Consider the following 16075-nt stretch of genomic DNA (forward strand, 5'->3'; position numbering starts at 1 on the left):
TTTTTTTTCAATAAGTACTACAGAAGCACGGACCGTTGAATCTGCAGATACAATCATGTATACGGAGTGGTGGTGGTGGTTTAGTCACTGAGTTGTGTCCGACTCTATGGATATGGAAGGCTGTAAATTTATATGTGGATTTTTGACTGGGCATGGAGTTGAGACCAGTAACTCTTAGGCTGTTCAAGCGTCAACTGTGTATAGTCCTCCCAATACCCTGGTTTTCTAGTTGTTTAACACAAGAGGGTAAATCTAGGTCTGTTGCTTCATCTTGTATACAAGACTAAGTCAATATATATTTTTATGATGGAAAATTAAGCTTTTGAAAAGAGATATTCATCTACTAAAATGAACTAAGCTAAGAAAATTACTTAACTTGATCTAAGCCTTAGTTTTCTTGCACATAAAGTATTAATGCTTTCCTACTTGATGATTGGATTGCAATTAGGTTCCAATGTGACAGAAGAAATTCTTTGTAAACTGTAAAGCCCTGTGCAAATAACAATGTTGAGAATGGTGGTTTGGATGGGGTGATGGAAATGTTGATGATTGTTTCATTTCCATAACTATTCAAAGACTAAGACTATGTTTTAGAAATATTTACTTACAAAAAAAATCATGTGAATAATAAGAACAACACACACTCTGGGTCTTATGCAGGCACAAACAGCATCTTTCTCCAAAGTGGTTTTAAACAAAGAGAGAGTGTATTTACTTTCTACTTGGGAAGGCCCGGTGGGCCAAGTGCAGCCAAGTTTTGCATTTCAGTGTTCTCAGTCTCTCTGTATGTCTCCAGCTCTCTTGCCTCTGCTCTGCTTCCTTCTGAGTTTCTCCAGGTGGCAGCAAGATGGTCGTCGGCAAGTCGATCTCATAGTCTAACAGCTTGGCAAAATGAGTAGACAGAATGAATCTTTCAACAATTGTTCCGGCAGAAAAGTTCTGAATCTTATTTGGGTAATTTTCCCTTTTTCTGAACCAATCACCGTGACCAGGATAAAGTAATGTTCTAATTGACTGGTCTCTTAAATCAGGGACGTTTTATTAGATCCTGAAGATTCAAAACGCAACAGAATATGATCTTTCAGATTTAGTATTTCTAAGGTACAATAAGTCACAAAGGAGAGGAGTTTTACTCAATTAGTGATCAGGGAGAAGGCCATAATATGTTTTACATGTTTTAATATTTTCTTTAGCATCCTTGCTTGCTACTATAATACCCTGTGCCACTTTTGCAATGTAGATAAATAGGAAAACAGGCAATAAGAAACAAGCAAGCTTTGACCAAAGAATCTACATAGCAATGGAAAAATGCTAAATCAGAACACTACAAAAATTACATGAATACAAGGGAAAAACAATACTAGCATTGTCTTCTCTCCTGTTCTTCAGTTCAGTTCAGTTGCTCAGTCGTGTCGACTCTTTGTGACCCCGTGAATCGCAGCACGCCAGGCCTCCCTGTCCATCACCAACTCCTGGAGTTCACTCAGACTCACATCCATGGTAATATAATTAAGTATTTTTAAAATACTATCTACATTGTTGCTTTTCTCATTTGTGTCTTATCTCCAATACTAGATGGTTAACTACTTGAAGGCATGAAAGATCCTGCATTTTCACAAGTCCCAGGACAATTGTTGTTGAGTTACTGAGTCATGTCTGACTCTTTTGCGACCCCATGGAAAGTGTAGCCCGCCAGCCTCCTTCACCTGTGGGATTTCTCAGGCAAGAATATTGAAGTAGGTTTCCATTGGCTTCTCCAAGGATCTTCCTGACCCAGGGATCACACCTGCATCTCCTACCTTGGCAGGCGGATTCTTTACCACTGAGCCACCTGGGAAGTCCCCCAGGACAATACCTTACCCACATTGGGATGCCAATGAGTTATTTGTTGAATGAATGAATAGCTAATAATTTATGGTGTGTGAGGTATTATTCTAACTACTTTACATATATTTACTCATGATATCTGATAAGATAGATTGCACTTATTCCTTATTTTATTAATTGAGGAAATTAATGCACAGAGAGATTGTTACCTGCTCAAGAGCTTGTAATTAAGAACCAGGTTTCGAACCCAGGCAACTTGATTCCAGACTGCTCTATCTGTTGCCTAAAAAAAGATACTGAAATAATACTTTATTAAAGAATAGAAGACAAAAAAGAAAAATGCATATTGTACGTTGTAATAGTCAACAGCCATCAGCCACATATGAAGGAAAGAGAAAACATAGCTTAGAAACTGTCAAAGCACAAGGGTTTTACCCATTAGTTAGATGAGTCAAATGATGATGAAAGTAAAATCTTCAATGGTGCACCTGAGTGATTGTTAGTATTATATGAAGGCTGAGAAATGATTCTTTCTTTGTTCTTAGGTAGCCATGTAGAAATAAAAAAAAATTGGTAACAGATTGCTTCAACTCTTTGTGAAGCAAAGGAACCACATTCTGAATTCATTAGACAACAATTACTTGATTCCTACAATAAAGCTATTCCTCATCTATTGAAGAGGAAATTGAAGATTTTAAAAATAGCAAGAATAATGGCAGTAGCAGCTGGCAAGTACAGGACCACCAATAGAGCAATCTACGACTCTTGCAACCACCTCTGAAGTTTCATTTATTTATTTACTTATTTTTGGCTGTGTTGAGTCTCTGTTTCTACTCGAGCCTTTCTCGAGCTGAGGCAAGTGGGGATTACTCTCTAGCTGCAGTGCGGTGCAGGCTTATTGTGATGGCTTCTGTTTTTGGGAGCACCAGCTCTAGACTGTGCGAGCTTCAGCAGCTGCAGCACATGGGCTCTCAGTAGTTGTGGCTCCCAGGGTCTAGAACACAGGCTGAATAGTTGTGGCTTATGGGCTTAGTTGCTCTGTGGCGTGTGGGATCTTCCTGGACCAGGGATCAGACTTGTGTCTCCTGCATTGATAGGTGGCTCCCACTGAGCCACCAGAGAGGCCCCTGGAGTTATTTTTATTGCTTGTCTCTTTGGTCTATGATTATTGTTTTTATGTTAACTCTTATGTTGGAATAACTTGGGTTAAATCTAGCTGATAACCATGGAAAAATTATAATTTGAGTAGTTTCTCTGTGTTACCCTTTTCTTTCTTTTTCTTTGAGTATTGTCCTAGTAAATACTTGTCTCTAAGTTACTGAAAAATAAACTTAAGCTGAAATATTAATAAAATTATTTTACTTGTGTTAAAGGGCTTCCCTGGTGGCTCAGTGGTAAAGAATCTGCCTGGCAATGCAGGAAACACAGGTTCTATCCCTGGGTAGGGAAGATCCCCTGGAGAAGCAAGTGGCAAGAATCCTGGAGTGGACTGGCGGGCTACAGTCCATGGAGTTGTGAAAGAGTCAGATATGACTTAGCAACTAAACAACAATAACTTATGTTAAAGGAAGTTTAGAGGTAGGACAATAATCTTTTTGCTCTTATGCCATAGTATTAGCTTTTCAGACTGATTCTTCTCTTGGTCACAGGATGGCTGCCAGGAGCAAATGCCATCCTTATTCATGGAAAATGGGTAAAAGAGTCTGGCTACCTGTGAGAATATCTTGAGAGATGGAAAGAACATATTACACAGAAATAAATTACTAAAGACCATGAAGTCTTTGATTCAATAATGAATACAACCACAGTTAAATTCATGAACCATAAATTGCAAAGCTACCTAATTACAAAATTTAATGAAAAACCTGCTGAAATAAGATTTTAGAAAATCTGAAGCACTGGATTAAGTATTAGACTTTTGCTGGGGGGTGGGGAGAGATAATCTTAGAGGGAAAAAATGTACATGTCTATGAAGTGAAGTGAAGTGAAGTCGCTCAGTCGTGTCCAACTCTTTGCGACCCCATGGACTGTAGCCTACCAGGCTCCTCCGTCCCTGGGATTCTCCAGGCAGGAATACTGGAGTGGGTTGCCATTTCCTTCTCCAGGAGATCTTCCCAACCCAGGGATCGAACCTGGGTCTCCCGTATTGCAGGCAGACACTTTACCATCTGAGCCACAAGGGAAGTCTGTACATATCTATCAGATTAGATCAGTCGCTCAGTAATCATAAAAGAGTTTCAGCCTATTTTGAGTGAAAAAGCAGAGTGTTCCTATGATACTCAAGTTTACTTTAAAACTTACCTTTTAACGAGTGACTTGAATTATTGAGACAAATTGAGTCGTTCAATTTGTTGTAGAGAATTGTGTTTGTTCTGTCAGCATTGTAAACACTTTGTTCTTCAAGGTTAATTTTGCTTACCAACCTTGTGACGCATACATGATGACCACACTCGTCCTAACGATAAATCAGAAGGTAAGAGTTGAATATTTTCTTATTGAGTCAGAAACATATTTTGAAAGCATTTCTTTTCATGTAATGGAATGCTCAACTAACAATTAAAATAAGTGACTAACAGATTTATTTAAAAACACAATGAAAAATCTTATTTTCCTGTACCTAGAAGTCTTCAGCATGCCACTTATATTTTATTAGTTGCACACACATACATCACAGAATTTTATTAGTACGAGGTTAAAAAATTGTTTTTTTATTAATCTGTTGTACTCTGGTTTGTGAAATCTTGGATAAATAAGATTGCCTTCAACTTTTAGAGTTGGGTTAAATGCTATCAATAATGTAAGTTATACATTCAGGGATCTTATCATCTATTTTAGAAAAAAATATCCATCCATGAGCAATAGATAATTTAAAACTGTTAGTAGTTAACCCCAAATTCTGTGCTGGAGATTTCAGTGTACAGGATATGTTCAAACAAACCATTAGGCTCAGTATAAGCTAGCGTCTCCTTGTCTCTGAAACTCCCTCCAGTCTAGCAGTTTTGATGAAGGCTCTAAATGGAAATAACTAGTCATGTGTATTTGGCATTAGCATGTAGGTTCATAAACAAAGGAAAGGACTTTGAGAGTTGTATGTTTAACCAAAGTTAATATAAAATAGCAAAGATTAGATTAAAATCTAAAAAATCAAGGGAGAGATTCTGTCAACTCATTCTAAAGACACTCACTGAGTAAAGGACTGTGAACTTTATAAAATAAATACTATAAAATATAAATATGAAATACATAGTTTATTTCTAGATTCCTGATAATTTTGATCTTATATCAGTTTATGTCTGTGATGTCATTTTTTTAAAGAAAAATAGGAAATTTTCATACTTCCAGGAGGGAAAAATCCTTTAGCTTAAAGTCAAATACTTCAAACCGTCAATCAACAGTGTCAGAAGCCATGGGAAATCAATAATAAATAAAACATATAATCCTTGTTCTCAAAAGTTTGTCATCTAGTGAGGGAGAAAATAATGAGGTATTTAAATTCACAGAAAAGTAGTATTAATAAAAAAGTAAATCACATCTTACAAAAATGTTTACTAATTCCAAAGTGGTTTTAAAAATCTAAAGTAATTCTTCTGAGATGTGTTTTACTTGCTTGATTTTAGACATGGGTTACACCAGGGTATTCTTGAACCTGGGAAGTAAGTTACTAGATCAGTCAGTCAGTTCAGTCACAGTCGTGTCCGACTTTGCGACCCCATGGACTGCAGCACACCAGGCCTCCCTGTCCATCACCAACTCCTGGAGTTTACTAAAACTCATGTCCATTGAGTCAGTGATGCCATCCAATCATCTTATCCTCTGTTGTCCCCTTCTCCTCATTTTACTAGATAGTTATTTTTAACATTTATTTCCTCTCTTGAGTCTAAGAATCTTACACCCAGGAGTTAGGACAACCTTAGAACATTTTCTATAGAGATTCTATAGGAAATTCTTCAGAAACTTTTACATATACTTGGCTCTCAAGATCCTATTCACTTAACACTGTTTCTATTCTAAGTGAAAGTGAAGTCGCTCAGTCGTGTCCAACTCTTTGAGACCCCATGGACTATAGCCTACCAGGCTCCTCCATCCATGGGATTTTCCAGGCAAGAGTACTGGAGTGGGGTGCCATTTCCTTCTCCAAGAGATCTTCCCAACCTAGGAATTGAACTGGGGTCTCCCGCATTGTAGGAAGATGCTTTCCCATCTGAGCCACCAGGGAAGTCTAATTCTAAGTGAAGGTCAAATATAATTTGAACTTTTCATTAGGGTTTGCCCTGTCTTTGACATTTTCTTTTAAATGTGAAGTGGTCTTAAAAGGTCTGCAAAGAGTATCTATCCTTCTTATACCCTGTCCTAGTCCCCCCAGACATTTGAGTTGGCTTACAAACCAAAGAAATGGAGAAAAAGGAAAATAAGAGAGGTGAGCAAGCAAGAATAGAGTAAGTGCTTTGAAGAGGATGCAAAAGTCTGTTTTTGCTTTACTTTGTTTTTCTGACGAGAGAAAGAGAAGAAAAACCATTTACTCTTCTGCCCAGATCACATTTAAGTTATGAGTTTGTGGTGGAGGAGGTGAAAATAAAATAAAGAATTCCTGAGTCTCCATCCTGTGCTCTAACCGCTAGACTGCTGCTCCCTGCTTAGTTTTCAGAAATGTATTTCATCCATACTAAACTTGTTTGATACATAAAATGAGTTTAATAAACTTAAAAGTCGTATAAAAATAAAATATGATTTATCAGTCAAAAGAATTTCCTGGCTAAGGGTGCACAGCCTTACCTTAGGAACATGCCCCAAACCACAGCGTTTCTCTAACGGTGCCTTTTAAAAATTCCTGACCTCCCACCACCTCTGTTCTCACAGATTTCCCCTGTTTTAGCAGTACTCCATTCCATCAAATAGCTTTCAGTGGCATTATTTATTTGGGTAAAAACAACAGGAGCGTCGATGAGGGACTCATCAATTACAACTCAGACAGAAAAATGACTAGAATTATCTGGTTCTGGAGTTACTTTCTTTTTCACTTCATAAAACATCCCCAACATTCATCACACGTCAACTTCCTGATTGCATTTCAACCTGACCATTGTGTTTGTCAGTTCGAATAACTTTTACAGCCCTGTCTCTGTCTGAAGCTGCTGATGGTGCCTTGGGTTTTACCCCTTCATCTTCCGGCTTCAGCATGAGAAGCCGGCTTCACTGGAAGTTCCCCCTGCTCTCCCTTACTGCCATGTCACCCTGTGCCCCAAAGTCAGAGCCCTGGAAGAAGAATGGCACTGAGGGGGAAAAGTTGGGGCCCAAGGGCTAAGTGGTAGGTGTGGGGTGAGTTGGAAATGTGCTTCTAGACTGGTCAGAGCACCTTAACTGGGGGAATCTGATAAAAGTAGACAACAGCACTGATCTGTGAGTGACTTCAGTAATCTGAGTGGTAATTTAGTGCCTCTGACCTCAATCCCCTCCTCTCTTTAAAAACAGCAGCAATAACAGAAAAGATAATGTCCACCTCATGTACCTCACTGAGTTTGCCCCAGTACGATGGCTTGGGGTTAGTGGCCTTGAGTTCAGTTACATAGCCCCTGTTCTCCCTACCCTACCCTACACCAGCCCCTGCAAAGGTAGCTGGTATCTATGGACAGCTATGATAGGAAGGCTCTTGTCTACTGCCCCCATACCACATTTCCTGTTTAAAACAAAAACTCACTTTTTACCATTTCCCTCTTTCTTTGATCTGTGAATGTTTTTGTGATAGTTTGGATACTGGTAGTGTAGAAAGAGTTATCCCAAGGTGTTTCTCTTGCAGGAAAAGATTTAAGACATCTGTGGATGACGCGCTAAGGCAGACCTTGGCAACCTCTCTTCCATTTCCGGGTTGGCTCATTGTTTACCTAATTGCCAGTAATAATATTTCATTGTGTAAAGAATGTTGGCACCAGGGGCCCAGGTTCCAGTTTATTGATGGCTCAGAGTTTATGAATTGATGCCCTCAGCAGGTTGCTGCCCTGATGAATGGCAATTACTGTGACTCCCACAGAGGCAATTGTAGCCAGAGCATTTACTCCTTTCAAATAATTGCCCCCAAGAAGCTGAACAGGTAATTGTAACATCTGAAAACCATGCTTTTGGCTCAGAATCAAAGAGTGTTAGTCTCCATAACAGAGGTGTTTTGGAATGACCCAAAAGAGTTGTTAAAGAACGGTCTCCAGAGTGTTTAATTTTAAGATGAATTGAAGCAACCTTAGCAAGAACCCCAGTCCCCCCACCCATGAAAATTAACATGCTGTAAAGACACCCAAGTAACAGGTATGGGTGCCCACCTTTTTAAAGTTGTAATACCTTATGGTGATTGGTTGATTTTAGCCTTTACCTAAATTACTTTTCCTTAAAGTGCTTTAAGCACTCTGTTCCAGCCAAACTAATCTGCTTATTAACCCCCCAAATGTTACACGTTCATTATAGCCACTGAATATTTGTTCAGACCATTCTTTAATACCATTTGATAAATGTTTGCAATGAAAAAATGACAAAAAGAGTAAGTTATTTGAAATACAATTTAATTTTGCCCTGTGATTTAGGTGAGTTTAGTTAATTACTAAAAGCTCTTTTGTTCAGTTAGTCCTTGGGGCACCCATATGTCTTCTATAGTATCAAAAGGCTATCAAAGTTACACCTTCTACTCTATTTATTCTGGTGCCATAAGAGAAATGGTAAATACTCACGTAGTATAGCTTCTTTGCTTAAAGTTAGCTTTGAGAAAAATACTGTACCCAATGGGAAAGAAATATAATGAGAATAACCTATGCTGGTTTTTGGAGGACAAAAAGAAAGAGTAACAAAAAAAGGAGGTAAGTACAGAGACACACCTACAACTTTGAGGTCTTTTGTGTGGAGGGAGAGCCAGAAGTAATTACAAGATGACACTGAGGAAAGGAAGGAAATTATAAAAAAGAAGAAAAAGATCTTTCAAAATAAATAAAGATGTAGAAAGATCATAAACTAGTTTTGAAGTCTGAAATACTTGCTGTTTAAACATTTCTTCTCAAATTGTTGGCACTAAGTCCAATGTGTTGAAGAGAGAACAGCCAGGTATGCTCTCCTTAAAGGCCGTCCAAGCATTATCATTCAAAGTGGCAGGGGGTTAAAAAGTGTGTTCATATCACCATATTCCAGACTGATTAATAATGCCAAGGGGAATGATTAGAAGACTTCAAACTGAAATTACAAGTCAGTTCAGAAAAAATGATTAGAATGAAAATATAAAAAAGTGATTGTGAGAATAAATATAGGATAAAATTATGAACATGGATAAAATTAAATGTGAAGTAATTCTATAAACACACATGCATGCATGCACAACTAGAAGGACCCAAAGATACCCAAATAAAGTTATAGTCATCCATGGGCAGGGAAGAGCCCCTGGAGAAGTAAATGGCAGCCCACTCCAGTATTCTTGCCTGGTAAATTCCATGGACCTCAGAGGAGCTTGGCAGGCTACAGTCCATGGGGTTGTAAAGGGTCAGCCACAACTGAGCTACCAGACACACACACACAGGCATGCAATCCTAGACATAAATTATGGAACTTAATTTACCGTAAGGTTTCAACACTTCCCTTCTTATATAATCATGATCTTGTTCTGCCAATATAATCATGATCTTGTTCTGCCAATTAGATGATTGGAACTGAGAGTTTTGTAGCTTCAGAACTAGGCATGAATTTTAGAGAGCATGTGTTCCAGACACCTGCCTTAAGGCAGGTAAATATCTGAACCAAGGATAACAAATGAGTTTTAACTTAGAGGCTAATTCCAGTCCATTTGTAGTTGACTGGCTAGAGCAATGTGTTAAGCTGGATTCTGAAATCCAACAGGAAGGAGTACTAAATCTGATGAGTACAACAGGGTCTGATTTGCTCAGGATCAGGAATAAGAATCAGGCATGTATAAGGGTAGAGGCTGACTGGAATGTCATGCATTAGTCCTTCTCAGTCTAAACCATTTAGGTCTGAGGAAGGGAGCATAAAATATGTGCGTGCACACTAAGTCGCTTCAGTTGTGTGCAGTCTTTGTGACCCTACGGACGGTAGCCCACTGGGCTTCTCTGTCCGTGGGATTTTCCAAGCAAGAATACTGGAGTAGGTTGCCTTGCCCTCCTCCATCTTCCCATCCTCTTCCTCTTCCCACCCCTCCTCTTCCCATCTCAGAGATCGAACCCGCATCTCTCATGTCTCCTGCATTTGCAGGTGGTTCTTTGCCACTGAGCCACCGGGGAAGCCCCAACATACATTGCAGATACTCAGTCAATAGGTATTCTAGGGTATAATTACATGGTGCAGATATATTTAACTTGCATTTTCTTTGACCAAAATTGTCTTTTACGTCTTGAGAAAGTCTAAAAGTTTTTTTTGCCACAAAATCTTTACCCTTCATTGCATTAAGATTAAGCAGTTTTAGGAAAAAAGAGGGGAAGGTATAGAAGCAAGAGACATATACTTTTTAAATTTTTTAAAAATTAATTTTCTTCAAGTATAGTTTTGGGCTTCCCTGATGGCTCAGACAGTAAAGAATCTGCCAGTAATGTGGGAGACCTGGGTTCCATCTCTGGGTTAGGATGATCCCCTAGAGGAGGAAATGGCAACACACTTCAGTATTCTTGCCTGGAAAATCCCATGGACAGAGGACCCTGGCAGGCTATAGTCCATGGGTTTGCAAAGAATTGGACATGACTGAGAGATTAACACTTTCACATTTTCTTTCATAGTTTATTTACAATGTTTTGCTAATTTTTTCTGTATAGTAAAGAGATTCAGTTATATACATTCTTTTCGCATTCCTTTCCATTATGGTTTATCACTGGCATAGTGGATATAGTTCCTTGGGCTAAACAATAGGACCTTGTTGTTTATCCATTCCCTGTATAATAGTTTGCATCTGCTGATCCCAAATTCCCAACCCATCCCTCCTCTACGTGCTCTCTCCCTTGGCAACCACAAGTCTGTTCTTTAAGAGATACATGTTCTTTAAGTGAATGACAAGTCATGTCAGTGGCTATTTTTTCTCCCATGCTCTTGTTATTCAGATGGCTACATAGCCTAAGACCACAGTCTGGTTCATCATTTTTTCCTTAACTAATTCTACAAAGTGCTCAGTAAAGCCATGCAACCATAAATGGTAATTATAATCAATTATCTTAATTATACACTATTTATGCCTTATACCAACTATTTATATGTAATGAACCAACAAAAATTATTCATACTAAAGATGTTCTGATTCATTTTGTGATATTCTTTGTATAATCAAAACAAGGAACTCTGATAGTTCTAACTCATTTTTCATAAAGGCTTACCTTTTTGACGTGGTCTTCTGCCATCATTCAAAAGAATTAGAGGACATTGAAATCTTCCATAGATCCTCTTCACTCTGAATTATTCTCGCTCTCTTCCAACGGCCTGCTCACTCCTTTAGTCCTTTCTTTGTTCTTTCCCTTCTGCCTCCACCCTAATGTATTTGTTTATAAATTCAGAAAACATTCACTGATAGTTACCTAAAACCAATTGACTAAGAAGTGTCCAGACTCTACAGTAAGCACTTTTGTGTGCTTTCTTTACATCTTCATAGCAGTTCAGCGATCAATGCAAAGAAATAGAGGAAAACAACAGAATGGGAAAGACTAGGGATCTCTTCAAGAAAATCAGAGATACCAAAGGAACATTTCATGCAAAGATGGGCTCTATAAAGGACAGAAATGGTATGAACCTAACAGAAGCAGAAGATATTAAGAAGAGATGGCAAGAATACACAGAAGAACTGTACAAAAAAGATCTTCACGACCAAGATAATCACGATGGTGTGATCATTCACCTAGAGCCAGACATCCTGGAATGTGAAGTCAAGTGGGCCTTAGAAAGCATCACTACGAACAAAGCTAGTGGAGGTGATGGAATTCCAGTTAAGCTATTCCAAATCCTGAAAGATGATGCTGTGAAAGTGTTGCACTCAATATGCCACAAATTTGGAAAACTCAGCAGTGGCCACAGGACTGGAAAAGGTCAGTTTTCATTCCAATCCCAAAGAAAGGCAATGCCAAAGAATGCTCAAACTACCACACAATTGCACTCATCTCACACGCTAGTAAAGTAATGCTCAAAATTCTCCAAGCCAGGCTTCAGCAATATGTGAACCGTGAACTTCCTGTTGTTCAAGCTGGTTTTAGAAAAGGCAGAGGAACCAGAGATCAAATTGCCAACATCCGCTGGATCATGGAAAAAGCAAGAGAGTTCCAGAAAAGCATCTATTTCTGCTTTATTGACTATGCTAAAGCCTTTGCCTGTGTGGATTACAAAAACTGTGGAAAATTCTGAAAGAGATGGGAATACCAGACCACCTGATCTGCCTCTTGAGAAATTTGTATGCAGGTCAGGAAGTGACAGTTAGAACTGGACATGGAACAACAGACTGGTTCCAAATAGGAAAAGGGGTACGTCAAGGCTGTATATTGTCACCCTGTTTATTTAACTTATATGCAGAGTACATCATGAGAAATGTTGAACTGGAAGAAACACAAGCTGGAATCAAGATTGCTGGGAGAAATATCAATCACCTCAGATATGCAGATGACACCACCTTTATGGCAGAAAGTGAAGAGGAACTCAAAAGCCTCTTGATGAAAGTGAAAGAGGAGAGTGAAAAAGTTGGCTTAAAGCTCAACATTTGGAAAACAAAGATCATGGCATCTGGTCCCATCACTTCATGGGAAATAGATGGGGAAACAGTGGAAACAGTGTCAGACTTTATTTTTGGTGGCTCCAAAATCACTGCAGATGGTGACTGCAGCCATGAAATTAAAAGACACTTACTCCTTGGAAGGAAAGTTATGACCAACCTAGATAGCATATTCAAAAGCAGAGACATTACTTTGCCAACAAAGGTCCGACTAGTCAAGGCTATGGTTTTTCCTGTGGTCATGTTATGGATGTGAGAGTTGGACTGTGAAGAAAGCTGAGCACCGAAGAATTAATGCTTTTGAAGTGTGGTGTTGGAGAAGACTCTTGAGAGTCCCTTGGACTGCAAGGAGATCCAACCAGTCCATTCTGAAGGAGATCAGCCCTGGGATTTCTTTGGAAGGAATGATGCTAAAGCTGAAACTCCAGTACTTTGGCCACCTCATGCAAAGAGTTGACTCATTGGAAAAGACTCTGATGCTGGGAAGGACTGGGGGCAGGAGGAGAAGGGGACGACAGAGGATGAGATGGCTGGATGAGTGAACTCTGGGAGATGGTGATGGACAGGGAGGCCTGGCGTGCTGCGATTCATGGGGTCGCAAAGAGTTGGACACGACTGAGTGACTGATATGATCTGATCTGAGCAGTCAAAAGAGCTCAACATTACTACCTTCATTGCATGGTTATGTAACTTTAGGATCAGAGATGTCAAGTTACTTGTTCAACATCATGCAGCTAGGAATCCAGATTAGGATTAGAGTTTAGCCATCCTCTTTCCAGTGATCCTCTTTCACTTGCAAATCAGTGCTTAATTGTGGTATCTAACATGGCACACAAGACATTGTCCAAACTTTTATGGAACTTAAAAATTGGAAACATACTTAAATCATTATCTGCCTATTATATGCCCTGCTGCTGCTGCTGCTAAGTCACTTCAGTCATGTCTGACTCTGCGACCCCACAGAAGGTAGCCCACCAGGCTCCCCCGTCCCTGGGATTCTCCAGGCAAGTACACTGGAGTGGGTTGCCATTTCCTTCTCCAATACATGCAAGTGAAAAGTGAAAGTGAGGTCGTTCAGTCATGTCCGACTCTTAGGGACCCCATGGACTGCAGCCTACCAGACTTCTACATCCATGGGATTTTCCAGGCAAGATTACTGGAGTGGGGTGCCATTGCCTTCTCCGATTAGATCTGCTTGCAGATTACATACAAGAAAGAAAACAACACAGTCTAAGGTGTTAGTAAAAAAGGTTTTAAAAAAGTGCTCACTGCCAAAAGCCTTGTCCTGCGCTTGTGACTTCACAGTTGAGGCCAAACCTTTTTTACTAACACCTTAGACTGTGTTGTTTTCTTTCTTGTATGTAATCTGCAACAGATCTTTTTTCTGCTCAAAGACCTATATGCTACTTCACCTCATTTATTGATATCACTTAAGCGGGTATAAAGGCAAATATGTAATTTATAGTTTATTCCACATTTGTTGGGCTTCTCCAATGGCTCAGTAGATAAAGAATCCACCTGCAATGCAGGAGGCACAGGAGATGCAGGTTCAACCCCTGAATTGAGAACATCCCTTGGAGGAGGAAATGGCAATCTACTCCAGTACTCTAACATGGAGAATCTGCATGGACAGAGCCTGGCAGGTTATAGTCCATGGAGTTGAAAGAGTCAGACATGTCTGAGCAAGAGCACCAATTTTTAACAGTCTTTTCCACACTCTCAAAATTTTGATTCTATTTGGTCTAGTCAAGGTTGCTTCATTTCTGTGTGCTAGCTGTCTTCCCAATTGGATTATCATCTCTTCATGGCCAAGGATGTATTTTTTACTTTTCAAATCTCACATAAACACAGACATGAACTGAGCACCCAGCATGCATTCAATAAACACCAGTTGATTTATTCGGTTGTGAATGAATGAAACAGTCCACAGAGAATGTGGTTCAAAACTGTTAAATGAATATTTCAAATTTATCCCAAGTTGTTAGCTATGGAAAAAATTAACCATCAGCTTAAGAAAGACAAAACCAAAATATTCTTGGTACACCTTATTTCTGTTAAAGATATTTCTTCAATCAAAAACACTAATGTTGGATGAGTAGTGTGATATGCATCTAACTTTGAAGATCTACTGTACGAAAATAAGAAAAAAAAAACTTACAATTTTAAAGCAACATTCTCAAACTTCTGTTGAAATGATTCATACTTCATTACCTACTAATAGTGGGTCATATGTTTTTTTATTACAATTATTTCCACAACTATGAAGAAATATATTTCATGTTTTCCCACTGAAATTCAACTTCACTTATTAATGTAGAATTATCACCAGATTAAAACTCACAATCTAAAACTGCTGGGTAATTTATACAAATTCTGTTATTAAAATCTGCCTATGGAATCACTTTGGCAGAAGTTAACTCAACCAGTTGAAACAATAACTTATGGGAGAACTGTCAGAAAAGATTAGAACCCAAATTACACACAGGCACCATAAATATACAGTATGTAAGCTGACACTGGAACTGGTAAGTTTCATGAGTCTATTATCTAAGAAAATTAAAGGAAGAACACTGCATTCTTTCTCTGACTTATACTTGGTCTGACAGTGATTGTTGCTGCTGATAGACTAAGAATATGTGCTATTCCCCCAGAGAATGATAACCTCTTCCTTTCCATCCTAGTAATCTGTTAAATCTCTTCTGATGTTAGAGAAAGATTCACAAACTACATATTTAGCTTTTGGTATTTCCTATCATTATTTATAGTTTCATGCATATTTTCTGTCTTCCCAATTCAACTGAAACTTTTCTTACAGTGAAAGCTGGCATTTTTTTTTTTTTTTCGTCTTCTCATCCACTCTGTCCCAGTGTTTTGAACAAGGCTTATGAGTTTTTGAAGAAAACGAATGAAGGATGAGACATAGCAAGTGAACTCATCTTTAAAAATGTATTTCTAATGAAAATAATAACTGCTTTTTTAAAAACTATTAACTTAGTTAAATATGTCAAACTGTTGTCTATCTAGAAATGTGACTCAGGATAAGATTAAATCATAGTATAATGGCACAAATTCTAGATCATACTAGCAGTACATCCTACAGAACATACACTGCTTAGCTGTTCATACACATCCAACTGTTGTATGTGCGTATATACTCAGTTGCTCAGTCGTGTCCAACTCTTTGTGACCCCGTAGACTGTAGCCTGCCAGGCTCCTCTGTCCATGTGATCTCCCAGGGAAGAATACTGGCATGGTTGCTGTTTCCTTCTTAAACTGTTGTTTGTATGTTTGGATTAAAAATGTTCAGTGAGTTAGGATTATTCTGTCATTGAAGAATATGTCTTTTGTTGATTAAGTTGGGCTTCGAGACCTGAGAACTCTACATATATGCTCGAAATTTTTGGTGAAATACTGTTCCCACGGCAATACCACCTCATCGATCAAATTTGCTGCTGCTGCTGCTAAGTCGCTTCAGTCATGTCCAACTCTGTGAGACCCCATAGACGGCAGCCCACCAGGCTTCTCCGTCCCTGG

At 38.9% G+C, this 16075-nt stretch overlaps 1 long non-coding RNA gene across 1 annotated transcript; it reads right to left on the reverse strand.

Annotated features, from left to right (window-relative positions):
* Nucleotides 1-685: 685 nt before the first annotated feature.
* On the reverse strand, nt 686-7656 carry LOC133254625 (uncharacterized). Its single transcript, XR_009738727.1, has 4 exons — nt 7523-7656; nt 4129-4282; nt 2037-2123; nt 686-882 (listed from the first exon to the last, which is right to left on the reverse strand). It is a non-coding gene; the product is annotated as an uncharacterized LOC133254625 (long non-coding RNA).
* Nucleotides 7657-16075: the final 8419 nt, after the last annotated feature.

Source organism: Bos javanicus, chromosome 1, assembly GCF_032452875.1.
Source record: "Bos javanicus breed banteng chromosome 1, ARS-OSU_banteng_1.0, whole genome shotgun sequence".
Classification (NCBI taxonomy): Eukaryota; Metazoa; Chordata; class Mammalia; order Artiodactyla; family Bovidae; genus Bos; species Bos javanicus.